At 38.9% G+C, this 23,104-nt stretch overlaps 1 long non-coding RNA gene across 1 annotated transcript in view; it reads right to left on the minus strand.

Annotated features, from left to right (window-relative positions):
- Nucleotides 1-2,148: 2,148 nt before the first annotated feature.
- The window catches only part of LOC129050588 (uncharacterized), a 183,067-nt gene continuing 162,111 nt past the window's right edge, over nucleotides 2,149-23,104 (minus strand). Inside the window, exons 15-18 of the long non-coding RNA XR_010135647.1 lie at nucleotides 21,137-21,216; nucleotides 12,911-13,002; nucleotides 12,304-12,406; nucleotides 2,149-2,457 (exon numbers count right to left, since the gene is read on the minus strand). This is a non-coding gene — a long non-coding RNA (uncharacterized LOC129050588). The remainder of the gene's footprint in view (nucleotides 2,458-12,303; nucleotides 12,407-12,910; nucleotides 13,003-21,136; nucleotides 21,217-23,104) is intronic.

Raw genomic sequence — 23,104 nt, forward strand, 5'->3', positions numbered from 1 at the left:
GATTCAATTCATTCAACTCTGAAGAGATAACTAAGAATTCCAGATGAAAGATGCTAGCAACCATAAATGTATGAAATTGAAAATCAGATTGTCCTACCATTCTGAATGCTGCTCAAAGGTTTTGGGTAAGAAACTGTGGATGTGTTATTACTTCCTTCATCACGTATGATACTCTGAGATCATCTTATATTTCTCTATAAGGTATTTTCTACTTTTTAATCATCAGACTGATTACTTGATTTGGATGGATTTTGAGTTCATGTTTAACGACAAGAGTAGCCTGTGATTATCCCTGTGGGTGTTCTCAGTTGATTGAGAAATCAGTGACGCTTTTCTTCTAAGTGGAAGCTACCTTATTTATATCATGATTTTTTAAAAAAATCACTGTATGTAGTACTTTTTAACCAGCCATGGTGCATTGTGTTTATTTGATATTTAGTGTAGTTAAAAATGATTCACTAACACTATGATTTCTTTTTCAGTTTGTTCCACTTTATTTCATCTTCATTTTTATTAAAATGTAATTAATAGAATCTTATAAATAAATCTGTTTTGTCTAATCGATGAAGATAGCTGAATTTTCAAAAGCATCAAAGATTTAAATAACTGAGTTTGTGGTTTTCACTGACACCTTTATAATTAAGAATTAGTAAGAAATTACATACTAAATAATGGCATGTTCCAAGTAAGATTAGTCTTCCCTTCCAAGTGGTGAATTCAGCAGTGTTTAGGACAAGCACTGCGTAATTTGAACACTAGAAAAATGTCTGTCTCCTTCTTTCATCAGCTTACATTTTAAATGAGTTATTCACAGCTGTCTGTTTCCATTCTTTAACTGTAATAAAACTTTGCCATTTAAAAATTGGTGAAGAATAGTCAACCACTTCTCTCCCTATAAACTAGCCCTTGTCCGTATTTTCAGCAAAAGTATGTCTATTAGCATAACCATTGGATGAATCTAAAATATTTTTAAACAACATTTGTCTAAAGACATTTTTAAAAGTTTAATGCCTATGCCCTACTCTTTTCTTGACCTGTTTTTTTTTTTTTCATTATTTTTGGTATTTTTTGTTTGTCTGTTTGTTTACTTTTTTTTTAATAGAGATGGGGTCTTGCTATGTTGCTTATGCTGGTCTTGAACTCCTGGCCTCAAGCGACTGTTCCACTGTGGTCTCCCAAAGTGCTCAGATTACAGGCATGAGCCACTGCACCCAGCCTATTTTTGGTACTCTCATCATTCCATTTTGACTCTTCTTTCTTTTACAACATTCTTTACTCATTTTCCCCTGGGGAGGTTTTTGAGTTTAAATTTAACAAGAAAATTAAATATGATAGGGTATGTTTTTCCTTGGGAAAGTACAAGTTTGGCTCAAGTATTTGTCTGAATAAAATGCAAATACTCAAAGCAAATAACAAAATTTGTTAAGGGTCTGGAAGTTTACCCCACATGCAAACTAAGAAATTACTTACACATTTTTATGGCTGTTGGATGAAGCTACAAGACCCCTGGACCAGAGATGTAGAACTATTTATTACTTACAGTTATGGGGCTACTTATTACAGCAATTGCACCCATTCCCTAAGCCCCAGTTCCCACATGGTAACTTGAAGAAAACCAAGCCACTGTGGGTTTTGTTTAAAAGGAAAAAATCCTGAGCTTAGGGAACTCAAATACTTTATAATAGGCAGTAAGCATGCTGGCCTATTGCTCTTGAGGGAAATATTCTTTCTGTCTTTATGTCTCTCCCTTTTTCTCCCCCAAGGCTAGTCAATAATGCAAATATTCTTGAAAAGATAATCTATAACAAAGGCATTCTCTACCTCTTATCACAAGACATACAGAAACTTAGGAATTCCATAGAGAATTGCCTCCTACTAGTGATCACATTCCTTGTACATGCCATTATGAATTCTGACTCATGTGGTGCTCTGTACCTACTCTCAACAAATTTAGGCAAAGGATATATGAGGCTTTCAGCAGTGTTTGTTGGATAAATGTGAGCCATCTCAGATAATTTTTAGTAAGTAGAGTTTGTAAAAACAATAAGTAATTATAAGTAAATATATTTGTTATTCCTCCTCCAGTCCTACACATCATATTCCATTAAAACATGCTATACTCTAAAAGTAAATATTTACTCACTGACTCCAAAATATCCTTTATTTTATTTTATTTCCATTTTCTTCTGTTATACACACACACACACACACACACACACACACACACACACACATCCTATCTTTCTCTTGGCCAGAGAATACCTACATTATTACTAAAAGTTTAGCTATGTAGTGAATGGTTACAGATGAGTAGCTGATATTCTGTTAAATATTCAAGGTGTTCATAGCCCCCAAATAAGTTTTTTTTCTTGTTAATCACACTTCTCTTCTTCTCCTCCTCCTTCTCCTTCTCCTTCTTTTTCTTCTTCAGCAAACCCAAAAATCCACTTGTTAAGCCTAGGGAAAACCAAAGAAAGTTAATATAGTGGTACCTTTTTTTGGAGGGGGGAGGCAAAACTGCTCTATTCTTTAATGATATGAAGCAGTCACATGTATCTGGCTATTGCATAAATGTTAATAGTGTCTTAAGTAGACTTCTGAATTAACCCTGTGTTTGAGACAAGACAGTACAAACTCAATCCATCTCAGAAAGGAATCCATAGTAGTTAAAGAGGGAATTTCACAACATTCTATAGGAATTTCCCAGCTCCAATAGTTCTAATCTTTTCAAAATCCTCCTTTACATGAAACCCGAAATTTTTCTTGCAACTTATTAAAGCTCTTTTATTACACATAACTCTGATCTTCCCGCCTCTTTCTGGTCCCACATTCCACTTGGATTCTCCATACTCTCACTGTGGATTCCATGTATGTCTGCATGTTCAGTGTGCTGAGCCCTGAAATGTGTGTGTCTGGCATTGAGCCTCTGATGAGAGACATAAAATAAACATTTTCTATTTCCCTCAATGCTAAACTCCCTCCTCTTCCCTGGCGTCTCTTGTCTGCAACCAGGGAATGGGAGTGACATCACTAAACATGTAATGTGTGTTGTGCTGTGGGGTCAGCTAAAGGGTAATTTCTAGGAAGCATGCCTTTTCAGAAGACAAACTAGTGTTGGCACTGAGCAGGGGCACTTACTTAGCAAAATGATGCATTTGAGATGACATTCCTGCAGAGTACATAGTGCTAGCGATCTCACGCACCAGCCATGCTAACAGTTGGCATGCTAGGGTTCTTTGGGCACCTCAAGTGGCTTCTTCATGGATGAGAAATAGCAAAATAACGAGATTTAGCTAAGGGTTCATCTTGAATGAAAGAGAATATGTGCTGTCAAATGAAATACTCTTGGCGTCCTGAAAAGCTTTCTTCTAGCTCTGCACCTCAGAGTGAATGTGCCCAGATATTTTTCTTTGGGACGTTTTAAGGCTAAAACCCAGGCTGACCCTCGCAATAAGCAATATTCCTTCTCCTAATCCAAAATGGGTGTGGGGCAGGGGAGGCAGTAAGAACAATATGTTGAAGAAGAAGAAAAACATGAACACAAAATAATATCTCTCTAAAACTATCATCAAGTCTATGCAAGTGATGAGACCTAAGGATAAGCTATTAAGTAATTTTATCAGTTTATCCAGCTTTTCCCCCACCCCTCACTCCCCAATTTTCTTCCCTGCCCTGCATTGTTTTTCGCATGCCATTTATTTACCTGGATAGTCTTCCCTTCTTTTCAGTAATCAAAATCCAACTCATCTTTAAGTGTCTAATTCAAAAGTCACAATCCACAGGATGGCCAATACTAACAGGAAGTACTTATTCAGTAAATTTATTTGAGTGCCTACTGTATGCAAGAACCTGGACATAGAGCCCTGAAGAAAGAGATACAGTTCCTGGCCTTAGGGCATGGCAGCATCGACTCCTCTTCCAAACTCCTACAGTCTTTACTGTAACTCTGACTCATTTGTGAGTTGGGATATACTTCTTTGTATTGTGAGCCAATTTTTCAAGAGTGACCTCTCATTTTCCCAGCCAGATGAGAGGTAACTTGTGTGCAGGGAGTTGGAACCAAAGCTAAAGCAGAAACACCTCGATTTAAATCTTGCTATCATTATTTTACCTCTCTGCAACTCAGCATCCTTTCAGATTTCCCCAACTTTTTATTTGGAGAAATTTCAAGCCTGAAGAAAAATTGAATAATACAAAGAACACCCTATATACACGTTACAGAGATTCATCAATTTGTTTTACCTTTTTTATTTTTTTAAGAGATAGTCTGTCTATGTTGCCCAGGCTGAAGTTTAGTGACACAATTATAGTTCACTGTAGCCTTGAACTCCTGGGCTCAGGACATTCTCCTTTCTCAGCCTCCCGAGTAGGTGGGACTACAGGCTCAAACCACTGTGCCTGGCTAATTAAACATTTGTTAACATTTTGCCACATTTACTTTTCCCCTCTATCTCTCTTTCTCTCTCTCTCCATGTGTGTGCATACACACACACACACCCCTGCAACATTTGATAGTAAGTTGCCGACATTAAGACACTTCACTTTTAAAGACTTTAGCATGTCTCTTATAATATCAAGAATACTCTCTTACACAACTACACATCATTATCACATTTACGACCATATTTTAAAATTCCCTTTTGTACCAACAATATTCCTTATTGTTGATTTCAGTCAGGAAGGCAACAGGGATCACGTATTGCTTTTGATTTATCATGTCTTTCATCTCTTTTAATCTAGAATAGTTCTCCTATTTTGTCTTTCAAGACATTGACAGTGTTGAAGAGTTGTTTTTAATAGTTGTTTTGAAAAGCTGTTTTGCAGAATGTTCCTCAAATTTGATTTGCCTGATTATTTATTCATGATTCGACACAGGTTAAATATTTTTGGAAAAATACAGCTGCAGCTTTCTTATCCGAGAAATGAAGATAATAAGAATGCAAATATCCCTAGAAGTTTTGTGAGGAATGTAAGCCTAAAATAAAATTCTAACCCCCCCAACCAATTGAATACACCCCTCCTCTTAGCCAAAGGCTTTCTTAATTAACCTGAAAAACTAGTGCAGGCCATGATGGGAAGAGGGAGCTAGACATGCCTCATTATACCCTCCTCCCTTTGGGATCCAGGCATAGCTGACCAGCAATAACACCAAAACAGAGATCTTAAGACGTCTTCTAGCAATACCAGTAAATTCCAGCCTGACTCTAATATAGCATCACATGACAGATAGCAAGCCTTGAAAGAAGTCCAAGTATTTTACCCTAAAATACATTTCTTTGACATATTTTGTTTGTTTGTTTGTTCTTGAGATAGAGCCTCACTCTGTCACCCAGGCTGGAGTGCAGTGGCTCAAACTAGGCCCGCTACAACCCCCACCTACCAGGTTCAAGCGATTCTTCTGCCTCGGCCTCCTGAGTAGCTGGGACTACAGGCATGCACCACCACACCCAGCTAAATTTTGTATTTTTAGTAGAGATAGGGTTTCACCATGTTGCTCAGTCTAGAACTTCTGACCTCAGTTGATCTGCCCACCTCAGCCTCCCAAAGTGCTGGGACTACAGGCATGAGCCACCATGCCCGGCCTCTTTGACATATTTTGAAAGGCCCTGCAAAGCTGTCTCTTATGGGGAAAGTCTACATTCTGTAGAGAACTCCTTTCCCTTTCCAGGTCTTTTCCTCCATCCAGGAGAGAATTAATTAAGAGTCTGGCACCTTTTTAAGTCTGATAAGAAACACTTACACGATCTATTCTCTCTGAAGCCTACTACCAGGAAGCTTTATCTATATAATAAGAACCTAGGTCCACCAGGCGCAGTGGCTCACGCCTGTAATCCCAGCACTTTGGGAGGCCAAGACGGGCGGATCAAAAGGTCAGGAGATCAAGACCGTCCTGGCTAACATGGTGAAACCCCGTCTCTACTAAAAATACAAAAAATTAGCTGGGCGTGGTGGTGGGCACCTGTAGTCCCAGCTACTAGGGAGGCTGAGGCAGGAGAATGGCGTGAACCTCGGAGGCAGAGCTTGAAGTGAGCCGAGATCACGCCACTGCACTCCAGCCTGGGCGACAGAGTGAGACTCTATCTCAAACAAACAAAAAAAAAACACAAAAAAAAAAGAACCTAGGTCTCCACAACTGCTTATCTTAACCCAGACACTCCTTTCTATGGATTCCAGATTTTTAGATGAACTCTTTTAATCAGTTGGCATTTGGAAAATCTTTGAATCAATCTATGACCTGGAGCCCACCACCGTCTTTTGAGTTGTCCCACCTTTCTGGACTGAATCAATTTACATCTTATATGTACTGATTGATTTCTTATGTCTCCCTAAAATGTGTAAAATCAAGCTGTAGCCCAACCACCCAGGGCACATGTCATCAGGACCTCCTGAGGCTGTGTCATGGGCATGTCCTTAGCCTTGGCAAAATAAACTTCTAAATTGATTGAGACGTGTCTCAGATACTTTTTGGTTTACAGAATTAAATGAAGTAATGTAGATAAAACAATAGGCAAATAGTAGGTTCTCACCAGATGTTGGTTTCTTTCCACACACTTTATAATTTTTCCTTAGACCAGCAATTTGGCCTCAAGTTTATTTCAACTCAATGAAATTTTCCAAAGAGGGAATAGATATTTCCCCCGGGAAAACACTTTTTGGGCACATACGTGGCTTTGTGGATGAATGTCTTTGGTAGGCCTACTTCAAAATGCTGCCATCCTTGGATATTCTAAGAAAGATGTCAGGCCAGACACAATGAAACTTAATTATCTCAATGATAGAAGTAGAGCTGAATAAATAAAACTGTGGCTTCAGTAAAATGAACTGGAGTTACATAGAAAATTTCTGCCTCAATTCTTACGGTTAAAAAATGTTTCTGAATCTGTTTGTCTACTTTATTTCAATATTGCAAACAAAAGTAATACTTCTTTAAAAGTTGGAGTTTTCCAGCATCATCCTTAGCAACAATAGTTTTCACTAAGCAGAACTATAGATGGAAGTGGGCCAGGAAATTGGGCTTAATATGTACTGCTCCAGAACCACAATTAGGAACCCACTTTAAAAAAATTTATCTAGGTTATTGTCATGGCATTGCTTCTTTTTCAAACAGAAAAAATAGTACAAGAGGAAAAAATCCAATTATTTGAAGGCTCCAATTAGTTGAGTTCCATGCAGCTCACTTCCACAGTCATTAGTCTATTGGGCTATAGCCGGGCAAACTTCAACTATGGAGAGATACTCTCTGATCATCTACCTGCAGTGTGGTGGGTCATGTCTCACAGCATGTAATCAGTAACTGCAAATTACCCATATTTCAAACAAATGGGTATTTAACAATTTAATAAAGTACTCTGTCAACATGAGAGTTAACAACATAGTCAAACCAAATAAAACATCAAACACAATTATAACTAAATTATAAACTGATTAGGTCTCTGTTTCCTGGGTATATTTTTTATGCTTGTATAGGCTCCTTGTGGAGCCTATGAGGGTGTGTCTTTTCTTTCTGTGATTTTCTCTAAAAAGCCTACTATGATCCAACAAAATTATTATGTGACATGTAATCAGGCCTGATTATGAATTTTTAAGGCCTAAGCATTGAAAATTTTGTGGTGTTCCCTCCCCCAATGTATAATTTAGCATAGAAACCTTGCTAAAATTCATATAGTCATTACCAACAGGGATATGTTCTGAGAAATTCATCACTAGGTAATTTCATGATTGTGCAAACATCATAAAGTGTACTTGCACAAACATAGATGGTATAGCCCACTACACATCTAGGCTTATGATACAGCTTACTGCTCCTAGCCACAAACCCCTACAGAATGTTACTCTATCAAATACTGTAAGCAGTTGTAATACAATTGTAAGTATTTGTGTATCTAAACATAGAAAATCTACAGTAAAAATATGGTATAAAGGAAAAATGATACACCTACACAGTGCAGCTCCATTATAATCTTATGGAGCCACTGTTGTATATGTGGCCCATCATTGATCAAAACATCATTATGTGGTGCCTCAGTAGCAGCTATAACAAAGTCCAATAGAGTCTTGCTTTGTCTTTCATGAAAATTACTTTGATGCTTATATATCACTTTCTTGAGCAACCCTAGTTGTTTCTTTTTTCATGCTCCTATTTTATTGATGCTTTTGGAATGTGTAGCTTGCCTATTGGGTAATCCACGATTGCTTATAATAAAACAACATAAAAAATTAAGCACAACACAGGGCATTTTATATACCAGTGACCTGGGACAAATGTCAACAACAGGTTCCACACTAGGTCACTTCTCTTAAAGGAAATGCTTCATTAAGATATCAGTACACTATTGATTAGCCATAATAGGCAATTTGTTCTAGAAAATAAAATTTCCTGGATGATGTGAATATCATCACTAAGATATACAGACACTAACCTCTCCTCTTAATCTTGCCCAAGTCAAAGAAAGTCCTAGAAATTGAAAAATTTTAACAATTTATATCATTTTATTGTTGTACAAATTTATTTAGAATTGAAGATGCCTAAGAAAGAAAAAAAGCAACAAAGGATTCAGTGTTGTAAAATTTACTTCTACTGACAGAACAGTTTTTATTCCATTTTCAGATTCAAAGTATCATGTATGTTATAGTTCCCCTCAAGCTGATATAACCCATTTACCAGCAAATTTCAAAATTAGAGTGAACTTTTTACGGCACTCTCATTGCAACTCTTGGTTTTCAAAAGCCTGTGTCACTATTTGTTTTATTTTTGAAAGCAAACATCTCCTATCAAAATTCTCATGCATCATCTAAACTGTGTATCTCACTGTGGTTGTGTGCAAATACACTGAGTTTAAAAACAAGTATGATTTTGAATGACACTGTGTTGCCCTAACAAAGGGAACACTGTCCATCTTCCCTGACAGCTTTCCTCTAATTAAAGAGGCCCTGATGCCCCACAGAATGCCAGACTCCTTAAACACTCCCCTCCCACCCGCTGCTTTCACTGCACAAACAGTAGAGAAAACAATTTGTAGCTTACTGGTCTCCTTCCTAGAAGAAAATTTAATAACATCCCAGAAGAAATGTAGAAGCAAAATTTCCTGATGGGACATACATTACTTCTTTTAAACTACTACTGGCTGTGGGATTTGGTTAGAAACAGGGCTTTCTTAACCACCATCTCTGAGCTGTCAGTGTGGAGTTGGCCTCATTTTTTGTTTTTAACAATGGCCTCTCATTTATTTTATCCACACTGAGAAATCATCTTTGACATTCCATGTTCAAAAATCTGCCTCTACAAAAACACAGAAGCTGAGAGATTATTTCAAGATAGAAAGGACAATGTCAGCTTTTTCACTTTTGAAATCTCATCTTCAGGTGCACAGTTTACAGAGCAAAGATGTGTACAAAAGATGTGCTGGTACACATTAATCTGTGTCTATACTGTGGTCACATTGTTCCACATCAGAGCTTACAAGGGAAAATTTTTCTCTGTTTCTCTAAGTTTAATATAGGTCTCTGCTTACTGATGCTTCTATCTAGATCATGTTGCTTGTGCACACATATCTATACACTGTTATAGAAAGAATACAATAATACCCAACATAGCACCACCCTGTTTCTTTTTCTTTTTTATTTCTATAGGTCTTTTGGGGAACAGGTGGTGTTTGGTTACATGAATAAGTTCCTTAGTGGTGGTTTCTGAGATTTTGGTGCACCCATCACCCAAGCAGTGTATACTGTGCTCAATGTGTAGTCTTTTATCCTTACTCCCTCCCACCCTTTTCTCCGAGTCCCCAAAGTCCATTGTATCATTTGTATGCCTTTGCATCCTCATGGCTTAGCTCCCACTTGTGAGTGAGAACATATGATGTTTGGTTTTCCATCCTTGAGTTACTACTTCACTTCGAATAATGGTCTCCAATTCCATTCCAAGTTGCTGTGAATGCCATTATTTTATTATTTTTTATGGCTGAGTAGTATTCTATGGTGTGTGTGGGTGTGTATATATATGTGGGTGTGTGTATTTGTGTGTGTGTGTGCATATATATATATATATATATATATATATAAAACTATTTCTTTATCCACTCATTGATTGATGGGTATTTGGGCTGGTTCCATATTTTTGCAATTGCAAATTGTGCTGCTATAAACATTCGTGTGCAGGTATCTTTTTTGTATAATGACTTATTTTCCTCTGGGTAGATACCCAGTAGTGGGATTGCTGGATCAAATGGTAGTTTTACTTGTAGTTCTTTAAGGAATCTCCACATTGTTTTCCACTGTGGTTGTACTAGTTTACATTCCCACAGCAGTGTAAAAGCATTTCCTTTTTATCACATCCCTGCCAACATCTATTATTATTTTTATTTTTTGATAATGGTTATTCTTCCAGGAATAAGGTGGTATCTCATTGACACCACCCTGTTTCTACTTTCCTTCCATTTCCTTATAAGAACTGTTTACTCAGTTAGAGGCAAACCATAACACACTTTGAGTGAAGGCGAAAGTAATAGCAATAGTAACACTCTACATTTATACTTCATAGATTCCAAAAGAGTGCATTCACATTCTGTCACTTGGCCTTCACAGCAAGATGTGAATCATACAGCTGGTAAATATCAAGGGGTAACATTGCTGGGTATATACCCAAAGGATTATAAATCATTCTACTATAAAGACACATGCACACATATATTTATTGCAGCACTATTTACAATAGCAAAGACTTGGAATCAACCCAAATGCCCATCAATGTTAGACTGGATAAAGAAAATGTGGCACATATACACCGTGGAATACTATGCAGCCATAAAAAAGAATGAGTTCATGTCCTTTGCAGGGACATGGATGAAGCTGGAAGCCATCATTCTCAGCAAACTAACACAGGAACAGAAAACCAAACACTGCATGTTCTCAATCATAAGTGGGAGTTGAACAACAAGAACACATGGACACAGGGAGGGGAACATCACACACTGGGGCCTGTCACAGGGTGGGAAGCAAGGGGAGGGAGAGCATCAGGACAAATACATACATGCAGAACTTAAAACCTGGATGACGGGTTGACAGATGCAGCAAACCACCATGGCACATGTATACCTATGTAACAAACCTGCACATTCTGCACATGTATCCCAGAACTTACAGTAAAATAAAAAATATATGTATATATAAAGGTGTAATACAAAATCCAATTTTCATGCTCTAAATCAGGGATCAGCAACCTTTTTTCTGTAAAAGGCCAGACAATAAATATTTTAAGCTTTGCTGGTCTTCCTTACAAAGAATCAGCTCTGCCATTGTAGTGCAAAAGTAACCATAGACAATATCTTAATGAATGAGTGTGACTGTGTTCCAATAAAACTTTATTTCTCCTAAACAGATAGTGGGCTGGATTTGGTCAGTAACTTGCACTGTAATTTGCCAATTTCTATTCTAAACCACTATGATTTAAAAATCTGAGAAGGCAGAAATCATAAGACATTGACAGGTAAAAAATATTACTGGGCTTCAAAGGAGGGAGACATTACAGCTTGGGTTACCAAAAAAGGCTTTATAGAGGAGGAAGTGATTTAGTGGGGTTTGAAAGATAGGTTAGATCTATCTACATGTGAACACCAGAGCTTTGGGTATCTCATGCAAAGAGAATAATGAGAGTAAAATTATGGAGACAGGATATGGAGTGGGGTAGGTAGAGGAAGAAGAGATAGTTCAGGTTGACTGAGAAACAGATATGTAGACCAGTGAGATAAGAAAAGTGGGGATTTTGCTGGATGCAATGGCTCACACCTATAATTCCAACACTTTAGGAGGCCAAGGTGGGAGGATCACTGGAGGTCAAGAGTTCAAGACCAGATGGGCAACATAGTGAGATCCCATCTCTTATAAATAAATAAATAGATAAATAAATAAGAAGTATGGGCCTTTCATTAGATAAAAATATCTGGAACTGAAAAACAAGAGTTTTATTTCATAGAAAATTGGAAACCACTACATGTTTGTGAGGAGAGGGGTGGCATAAGAGAGGGAATAGTTATATATGTTATGCTTCTTTATGATGATGAGAGACAGTTGTGCCAGAGGGGTCAAGAATTAACCTGGGCCATAATGAGTGAAGATACATTTCTGGTCACTGCAGTAAACTAATCTGACTGGAAAGGGCCCCAATGAAACACTTGAAAAGTTTCACCCACTAGAGTAATGAAATAAGAAGACATGTTCCCAACTGCCTACACAATGAGTGGAAAAGGATCGACTGCAAGAAGTGGAATCCCAAGGTTAGTTGGTGGATTCAAGCTACTTGCTCATCACCTGTTAGTCAGGAATTCAGGCCGGGCTTCACTGGTTGGGTCTTCTGCTCCACTCGGGGCTGGGCTCATTCACTCCCATGCTTTCAGCTGGTGGCTCCAATGGGCTGAGTAAGATGGAAAGGGCCAAGAAATCTTCACTTTCATGTTTAATTCATTGATATGCCATTTCACTCTATATGTAGACAGCATGAGCTTCTCCACCACATAGTGTTCTCCAGTTAGTTATGCTTCTAATATGATGACTGGCCTCCAAAAGGGAGCTCTCCAAGTAGTGAAAGCAAAAGTGGGGAGTCTCATAAGGCCAGCCTTGGAAGTGATGCAGTGTCATTTCTGCCACATTCTGTCAATCAAAGTCAGTCACAGGCATCTCAGAATCAGGGGAAGGGATCATAAACTCCACCTCTTGATGGAGGAGTGGCAAGATCACATTACAAAAGAGCTATTGGGAGAGGGTCTATTGTTGTGGTCTTCTCCAGAAACACAATTTACAACAGAAGTTTAACACAAAAATTAATCTAGGGCCAATGAAACCTCCAGGGACCTGGCAGAGGCAAACCCCAAACCACTTCTGTAGTTCAGACTTCATGGGAGTCCCATGGTAAACAAACCTTGTTGAAAATGTGCTTGTGATCAAAAATTACAAACGACATAGGGAAACAGGACACAAATACAGCAGAGAGCAGAACTGGCATACCATGACCTGGAATAATGGAAGAAAATGAAAGAGATTTAGAGGAAGGCAACCAAGATGGCCAAATAGGAACAGCTCCAGTCTACAGCTCCCAGCATGAGCGACGCAGAAGACGGGTGATTTCTGCATTTTCATCTGAGGTCCGGGTTCATCTCACTAGGGAGTGCCAGACAGTGGGTGCAGGACAGTGGGTGCAGCGCACCGTGTGCCAGCCGAAGCAGGCTGAGGAATTGCCTCACTCCAGAAGTGCAAGGGGTCAGGGAGTTCCCCTTACTAGTCAAAGAAAGGGGTAACAGATGGCACCTGGAAAATCAGGTCACTCCCACCCTAATACTGCACTTTTCCGACGGGCTTAAAAAACGGCACACCAGGAGATTATATCCCGCACCTGGCTCGGAGGGTCCTACCCCCACAGAGTCTCGCTGATTGCCAGCACAGCAGTCTGAGATCAAACTGCAAGGTGGCAGCGAGGCTCGGGGAGCGGCGCCCACCATTGCCCAGGCTTGCTTAGGTAAACAAAGCACCCGGGAAGCACGAACTGGGTGGAGCCCACCACAGCTCAAGGAGGCCTGCCTGCCTCTGTAGGCTTCACCTCTGGGGGCAGGGCACAGACAAACAAAAAGACAGTGGTAACCTCTGCAGACTTAAATGTCCCTGTCTGACAGCTTTGAAGAGAGCAGTGGCTCTCCCAGCATGCAGCTGGAGATCTGAGAACAGGCAGACTGCCTCCTCAAGTGGGTCCCTGACCCCTGACCCCCGAGCAGCCTAACTGGGAGGCACCCCCCAGTAGGGGCAGACGGACACCTCACATGGCCGGGTACTCCTCTGAGACAAAACTTCCAGAGGAAGGATCAGATAGCAGCATTCGCGGTTCACAAAAAACCGCTGTTCTGCAGCCACTGCTGCTGATACCCAGGCAAACAGGGTCTGGAGTGGACCTCTAGCAAACTCCAACAGACCTGCAGCTGAGGGTCCTGTCTGTTAGAAGGAAAACTAACAAACAGAAAGGACATCCACACCAAAAACCCATCTGTACATCACCATCATCAAAGACAAAAAGTAGACAAAACCACAAAGATGGGGAAAAAACAGAGCAGAAAAACTGGAAACTCTAAAAAGCAGAGCGCCTCTCCTCCTCCAAAGGAACGCAGTTCCTCATCAGCAACGGAACAAAGCTGGATGGAGAATGACTTTGACGAGTTGAGAGAAGGAGGCTTCTATCGATCAAACTACTCTGAGCTACAGGAGGAAATTCAAACCAAAGGCAAAGAAGTTAAAAACTTTGAAAAAAATTTAGACAAATGTATAACTAGAATAACCAATACAGAGACGTGCTTAAAGGAGCTGATGGAGCTGAAAGCCAAAGCTCGAGAACTACGTGAAGAATGCAGAAGCCTCAGGAGCCGATGTGACCAACTGGAAGAAAGGGTATCAGTGATGGAAGATGAAATGAATGAAACGAAGCGAAAAGAGAAGTTTAGAGAAAAACAAATAAAAAGAAATGAACAAAACCTCCAAGAAATATGGGACTATGTGAAAAGACCAAATCTACGTCTGACTGGTGTACCTGACAGTGACAGGGAGAATGGAACCAAGTTGGAAAACACTCTGCAGGATATTATCCAGGAGAACTTCCCCAATCTAGCAAGGCAAGCCAACATTCAGATTCAGGAAATACAGAGAACACCAAAAAGATACTCCTCGAGAAGAGCAACTCCAAGACACATAATTGTCAGATTCATCAAAGTTGAAATGGAGGAAAACATGTTAAGGGCAGCCAGAGAGAAAGGTCGGGTTACCATCAAAGGGAAGCCCATCAGACTAACAGCGGATCTCTCAGCAGAATCTCTACAAGCCAGAAGAGAGTGGGGACCAATATTCAACATTCTTAAAGAAAAGCATTTTCAACCCAGAATTTCATATCCAGCCAAACTAAGCTTCATAAGTGAAGGAGAAATAAAATACTTTATAGACAAGCAAATGCTGAGAGATTTTGTCACCACCAGGCCTGCCCTAAAAGAGCTCCTGAAGGAAGCACTAAACATGGAAAGGAACAACCGGTACCAGCCACTGCAAAATCATGCCAAATTGTAAAGACCATCGAGGCTAGGAAGAAACTGCATCAACTAACGAGCAAAATAACCAGCTAACATCATAATGGCAGGATCTAATTCACAAATAACAATATTAACTTTAAATGTAAATGGACTAAGTGCTCCAATTAAAAGACACAGATTGACAAATTGGATAAAGAGTCAAGACCCATCAGTGTGCTGTATTCAGGAAACCCATCTCACGTGCAGAGACACACATAGGCTCAAAATAAAAGGATGGAGGAAGATCTACCAAGCAAATAGAAAACAAAAAAAGGCAGGGGTTGCAATCCTAGTCTCTGATAAAACAGACTTTAAACCAACAAAGATCAAAAGAGACAAAGAAGGCCATTACATAATGGTAAAGGGATCAATTCAACAAGAAGAGCTAACTATCCTAAATATATATGCACCCAATACAGGAGCACCCAGATTCATAAAGCAAGTCCTGAGTGACCTACAAAGAGACTTAGACTCCCACACAATAATAATGGGAGACTTTAACACCCCACTGTCAACATTAGACAGATCAACGAGACAGAAAGTTAACAAGGATACCCAGGAATTGAACTCAGCTCTGCACCAAGAGGATCTAATAGACATCTACAGAACTCTCCACCCCAAATCAACAGAATATACATTTTTTTAGCACCACACCACACCTATTCCAAAATTGACCACATAGTTGGAAGTAAAGCTCTCCTCAGCAAATGTAAAAGAACTGAAATTATAATAAACTGTCTCTCAGGCCACAGTGCAATCAAACTAGAACTCAGGATTAAGAAACTCACTCAAAACTGCTCAACTACATGGAAACTGAACAACCTGCTCCTGAATGACTACTGGGTACATAACAAACTGAAGGCAGAAATAAAGATGTTCTTTGAAACCAATGAGAACAAAGACACAACATACCAGAATCTCTGGGACACATTCAAAGCAGTGTGTAGAGGGAAATTTATAGCACTAAATGCCCACAAGAGAAAGCAGGAAAGATCCAAAATTGACACCCTAACATCACAATTAAAAGAACTAGAAAAGCAAGAGCAAACACATTCAAAAGCTAGCAGAAGGCAAGAAATAACTAAAATCAGAGCAGAACTGAAGGAGATAGAGACACAAAAAACCCTTCAAAAAATTAATGAATCCAGGAGCTGGTTTTTTGAAAGGATCAAGAAAATTGATAGACCACTAGCAAGACTAATAAAGAAGAAAAGAGAGAAGAATCAAATAGACGCAATAAAAAATGATAAAGGGGATATCACCACCGATCCCACAGAAATAGAAACTACCGTCAGAGAATACTATAAACACCTCTACGCAAATAAACTAGAAAATCTAGAAGAAATGGATAAATTCCTCGACACATACGCCCTCCCAAGACTAAACCAGGAAGAAGTTGAATCTCTGAATAGACCAATAACAGACTATGAAATTGTGGCAATAATCAATAGCTTACCAACCAAAAGGAGTCCAGGACCAGATGGATTCACAGCCAAATTCTACCAGAGGTACAAGGAGGAACTGGTACCATTCCTTCTGAAACTATTCCAATCAATAGAAAAAGAGGGAATCCTCCCTAACTCATTTTATGAGGCCAGCATCATCCTGATACCAAAGTCAGGCAGAGACACAACCAAGAAAGAGAATTTTAGACCAATATCCTTGATGAACATTGATGCAAAAATCCTCAATAAAATACTGGCAAACAGAATCCAGCAGCACATCAAAAAGCTTATCCACCATGATCAAGTGGGCTTCATCCCTGGGATGCAAGGCTGGTTCAATATACGCAAATCAATAAATGTAATCCAGCATATAAACAGAACCAAAGACAAAAACCACATGATTATCTCAATAGATGCAGAAAAGGCCTTTGACAAAATTCAACAATCCTTCATGCTAAAAACTCTCAATTAATTAGGTATTGATGGGACGTATCTCAAAATAATAAGAGCTATCTATGACAAACCCACAGCCAATATCATACTGAATGGGCAAAAACAGGAAGCATTCCCTTTGAAAACTGGCACAAGACAGGGATGCCCTCTCTCACCACTCCTATTCAACATAGTGTTGGAAGTTCTGGCCAAGGCAATTAGGCAGGAGAAGGAAATAAAGGGTATTCAATTAGGAAAAGAGGAAGTCAAATTGTCCCTGTTTGCAGATGACATGATTGTATATCTAGAAAACCCCATTGTCTCAGCCCAAAATCTCCTTAAGCTGATAAGCAACTTCAGCAAAGTCTCAGGATACAAAATCAATGTAACAAATCCCAAGCATTCTTATACACCAATAACAGACATACAGAGAGCCAAATCATGAGTGAACTCCCATTCACAATTGCTTCAAAGAGAATAAAATACCTAGGAATCCAACTTACAAGGGACATGAAGGAACTCTTCAAGGAGAACTACAAACCACTGCTCAAGGAAATAAAAGAGGATACAAACAAATGGAAGAACATTCCATGCTCATGGGTAGGAAGAATCAATATCGTGAAAATGGCCATACTGCCCAAGGTAATTTATAGATTCAATGCCATCCCCATCAAGCTACCAATGACTTTCTTCACAGAATTGGAAAAAACTACTTTAAAGTTCATGTGGAACCAAACAACAGCCCGCATCAGCAAGTCAATCCTAAGCCAAAAGAACAAAGCTGGAGGCATCACGCTACCTGATTTCAAACTATACTACAAGGCTACAGTAACCAAAACAGCATAGTACTGGTTCCAAAACAGAGATATAGATCAATGGAACAGAACAGAGCCCTCAGAAATAACGCCGCGTATCTACAACTATCTGATCTTTGACAAACCTGAGAAAAACAAGCAATGGGGAAAGGATTCCCTATTTAATAAATGGTGCTGGGAAAACTGGCTAGCCATATGGAGAAAGCTGAAACTGGATCCCTTCCTTACACCTTGTACAAAAATTAATTCAAGATGGATTAAAGACTTAAACGTTAGACCTCAAACCATAAACACCCTAGAAGAAAACCTAGGCATTACCATTCAGGACATAGGCATGGGCAAGGACTTCATGTCTAAAACACCAAAAGCAATGGCAACAAAAGCCAAAATTGACAAATGGGATCTAATTAAACTAAAGAGCTTCTGCACAGCAAAAGATACTACCATCAGAGTGAACAGGCAACCTACAAAATGGGAGAAAATTTTTGCAACCTACTCATCTGACAAAGGGCTAATATCCAGAATCTACAATGAACTCAAACAAATTTACAAGAAAAAAACAAACAACCCCATCAAAAAGTGGGCAAAAGACATGAACAGACGCTTCTCAAAAGAAGACATTTATGCAGCCAAAAAACACATGAAAAAATGCTCACCATCACTGGCCATCAGAGAAATGCAAATCAAAACCACAATGAGATACCATCTCACACCAGTTAGAGTGGCAATCATTAAAAAGTCAGGAAACAACAGGTGCTGGAGAGGATGTGGAGAAATAGGAACACTTTTACACTGTTGGTGGGACTGTAAACTAGTTCAACCATTGTGGAAGTCAGTGTGGCGACTCCTCCGGGATCTAGAACTAGAAATACCATTTGACCCAGCCATTCCATTACTGGGTATATACCCAAAGGATTATAAATCATGCTGCTATAAAGACACATGCACACGTATGTTTATTGCGGCACTCTTCACAATAGCAAAGACTTGGAACCAACCCAAATGTCCAACAATGATAGACTGGATTAAGAAAATGTGGCACACATGCACCATGGAATACTATGCAGCCATAAAAAATGATGAGTTCATGTCCTTTGTAGGGACATGGATGAAATTGGAAATCATCATTCTCAGTAAACTATCGCAAGGACAAAAAACCAAACACTGCATGTTCTCACTCATAGGTGGGAATTGAAGAATGAGAACACTTGGACACGGGGTGGGGAACATCACACTCTGGGGACTGTTGTGGGGTGGGGGGAGGAGGGAGGGATAGCATTAGGAGATATACCTAATGCTAAATGACAAGTTAATGGGTGCAGCACACCAGCATGGCACATGTATACATATGTAACTAACCTGCACATTGTGCACATGTACCCTAAAACTTAAAGTGTAACAATAATAAAATAAAATAAATTTTCTATAAAAAAAGAACAATACAACAATAAAAATAATCCAAGTAAAAAAAAAGAAAAAAGAGATTTAGAAATAAACATGATTAACATGTCCAAAGAGCTAAAGGCAGAAAATATTAAAAAACACATAGGCATGCTTGAAAAGTATGAAATTGAAATCGTAGTGACAAAAAGTGTACTCATTGAAAGAGAAATCCCAACACAGGTGACAAAGAATTAATGAAATGTAAGATAGACCTAAGGAAATTATTTTAGCACAAGTGCAGCACAAATAAAAGAGATATTAAAAACATCAAATATCTAAGGGATATTAAGATACTAAAAGGTTAAAATAAGAGTCTAATCCATACATCTAATAGGAATTCCAAGAGGAAGGAATGGAGAGGTTGGAGAACCAATATCCAAAGAGAGAGTGGCTGAAAGCTTCCCACAATTAAAGAAAGAAGTCATTATATTCAGTAATAAATCACAGCAAAATTTAAGCAGAATAAATAAAAATACAAATACACAACTAGACACATCTTACTGAAAGTGCACAACATCCAAAACAAGAAGTAAACAAAGCTCCAGGGAGAAGAAAATAAGACACATTAACAATGGAACTGACTGTCTTCTCAGCAACAATAGGTAGATAATAGAATAATGTATTTTAAATATTGAGGGAAAATAGCTATCAATCTAGAAATCTTTGAAGTATGCAACTGTTGTTAATAATTAAGGCTAAATAAACCCATGTTGTAAAAAAGACAGAAACCATCAGATAAGAATTTTGTTATTTAACTTTACTGCAACATCCTTTATATACAATAAAGTATAGCCATTTTAAGAACACTGTTTGATAGCACTCTTGTAACTACCACCACAATCAAGATACAGAACATTTCTGTCACCACGAAAGGTTTCCTTTATTCCTTCCCCAGTCAATTTCCCCACCCCATCCTTGGCCCCAAGTAATCACTAATCTGCTTTCTGTCACTATAAATTAGATTTATTTTTTCAAGAGTGTTTTAAAAAATGCTTTTAGACTGCATGTAATCTTTGTGTCTGGCTTCTTTCACTCTGCTTAATGTTTTTTGAGATTCATCCACATTATGTGTATCACTAGTTTATTCCATTGCACAGAAAAGAAAACTGATGCTTCAATATTAATTCCAGACAAAAGAAAACTTAATCAGAAAGTACTGTTAGGGCTAAAGAGGGGCTGTATATAAGAAAATTACACCAAAAGAGTAAAATAAGTATGAATGCACGTGTTTCTGACACTAAAACCACAAAGCATTTAAAGTAAATCTGATAAAATTACAAAGACAGTCCAGGTGCAGTGGCTCATGCCTATCATCCCAGCACTTTGGGAGGTCGAGGCAAGAGGATTGCTTGAGCCCTGGAGTTTGAGACCAGCCTGGGAAACATAATGAGACTGTGTCTCTACAAGAAATTTTTTAAAAATTAGCCAGGCATGGTGGTGCATGCCTAAGTACCAGGTACTTGGGAGGCTGAGATGGGAGGATGCTTGAGCCCAGGAGGCTGAAGCTGCAGTGAGCTACGATCGCCACTACACTCCAGCCTGGGTGACAGAGTGAGATATTGTCTCAAAAAAATAAAAAAAGAAGATAGGAAATTTAAAACAAGAATGGAGGCTTCCCTGATAAAGTCATCAGTTAGTTGACTCTTACACTGTTATATGCTTAATCATGCTAGCAAATCAAAGCATAATCATACTGGCTCCACTAGAAATGATATTAGTGGAAAGGGTATTGATATGAAGGACTTAACACTATTTGTCATTTTCTAGGCCATTGGTAACCATGCTTTTGCGGAAGATTTAAAAACAGTGGATTGCTTTCTCTTTACCATAAAATAAAGACCAAAATGACAAAAAAAAAAAAAATAGATAGCATTAACTAAGCATGTGTCGGGCAATATGTTAAACACTGTACCTGCATTCTCTCTTCACTTCTTGCATCGAGTTTTTCCTCAGTTTCATGGAAGGAAAAGTGAGGCTCACAAGGGGTGGCTCCTGAAAAGCAACATCAGGACTTCAACCTGTGTCTAACTCTAGAACCAACTTCTAATCCTACTAGACCATACATATTATGTCAACCCAACACCAGCAGTTTACAAATTTCCACCATTAACTTCCCCTTCTGACAGCAGAACACATTCCTGACCCGAATCCCTACTAAGCCACTCGCCAGTTCATTCTTATTCAAACTGTGGAGCAAATACTCAGCTGGATTATTTCTCACGTAAAACATTCCATCTGCAGAGAAGCAAGACTGGCTTATGTTTTTAAAAACAGTCTGCCTGGGGCTGGCTGTGTGATGGAAGTGAGAGGCAGTGGGGTACCCTGGCCATGGCTGACAATGAAATGCTGGAGAACAGAACTGGGGAATGAGGTGCAGACACAGCACATCAAAGCCACAGTAAGTGGCCTGGAAACAGGCAGCTCAGTGTCACCCAGCTCCTGCTGCTGCCGGAGGAAGGATGCTGCAATGGTCCTCACTTAACCACTCTCTGACTGCCAACAACCACAATAACTCATGCCTTGCACTGAATTTTCATGGACCCTTGTTTCCTGTGACCTCAATCTTACCTTACCCCCTAGATCATCTTCCAAAAACAAGGTATATATTTTTTAAAGGAAGACACACTGGAGTTCTCATATGGACTTTAGAAAGCTGTAAAAACTAGACCCTGAATGAATCTACATGTTTGTATGTTACCTCACCTAATCATAGGTTTATGAAATCAGACCTTTCCATAACCTGAATTATGTCTTACACAAAAGAATAGAAAAGAATAACTCATTGCTATTCTGCAGCCAGCTTGTAATTTTCTGCAGAAAGATTATGAGAAGATATAACATTGTAGAGACTTACATAAAACACAAACCTAAAAGATAAACATTACCTTAGCTTTTGCCAAACACTGTGTATATTGGTCAGCTAGTATGAAGCCTGGCATGTGGTTGGTGCTAAATACATGTTTTGTGATAACAATGAGTAATTATGACACTTTAGAAGGCTTGAAGCAAAACTCTCTGTTGAGTTAAGTGAAATGAGTGCTATACTGTGTTTAGATGAGCAAAATAAAGGGACAAATGAGCAATTGTTAAATGAATTTAATCAACCTGGATCATAAACTACCTAGGTTCAAATTCCCATTCTTCTGTTGGACCTTGGGCATATTAACTGTACTTGTCTGTGCCTTACTCTGCTCTGTAAAATGAGAATTATAAGGCTATCTGCTGGGGTTGTCGTGAGGATTACATTAAATGACACATGTAGGCATGTGGTATGGTGCCAAGCATGCAGCGAGCACTTGGCAAATGTTGGCTCTTGACTTTATTATTATTTCTCTAGGCCATTTTTTCAGTTGTTTTACCTTTATGAATAAAATGTAACCACAGCAACTTCAAATAAACCTTTTTTTTTTTAATAAGAGACCTCTAAACACTTAAAACCCCAAAGTTGACTTTCTTCCCATGGTTAATGTGACGGTTAGTGTGGCCCAGTGTTTCACCAAATATTAACTTTTATTCTTCCCTCTCCTCACCAAAGACACTTGTCCTTAATGAAAACAGAAAATTGCTTTCCTAATTAACATTTTCAGAAATATGGCCTGATTATGCACCATTTTTAGTCAAAATAGATATGTCAGAAATGTTCTCATAGGCAGTGGGCTAAAAGCAGCTTTGATTTCAGTGTCAGAAGGACTAGACAGTAGGTTTTTGAGGGAAAGATTTGTCGGTCCACAATTGCTGTAGCTTAGGTGCTTGGCACAAAGCCTGGCATATGCTAAGCACCCAATAGGAGAATATGGAAACTTCTAGTTGATTCCTCTCTGTCATAGCAAGTGGCTCTCTATGACTTCATCCTCCAAAGATCATGTGGTGTCATGAAAAG

Source organism: Pongo abelii, chromosome 1 (genome assembly GCF_028885655.2).
Source record: "Pongo abelii isolate AG06213 chromosome 1, NHGRI_mPonAbe1-v2.0_pri, whole genome shotgun sequence".
NCBI classification, from domain to species: domain Eukaryota; kingdom Metazoa; phylum Chordata; class Mammalia; order Primates; family Hominidae; genus Pongo; species Pongo abelii.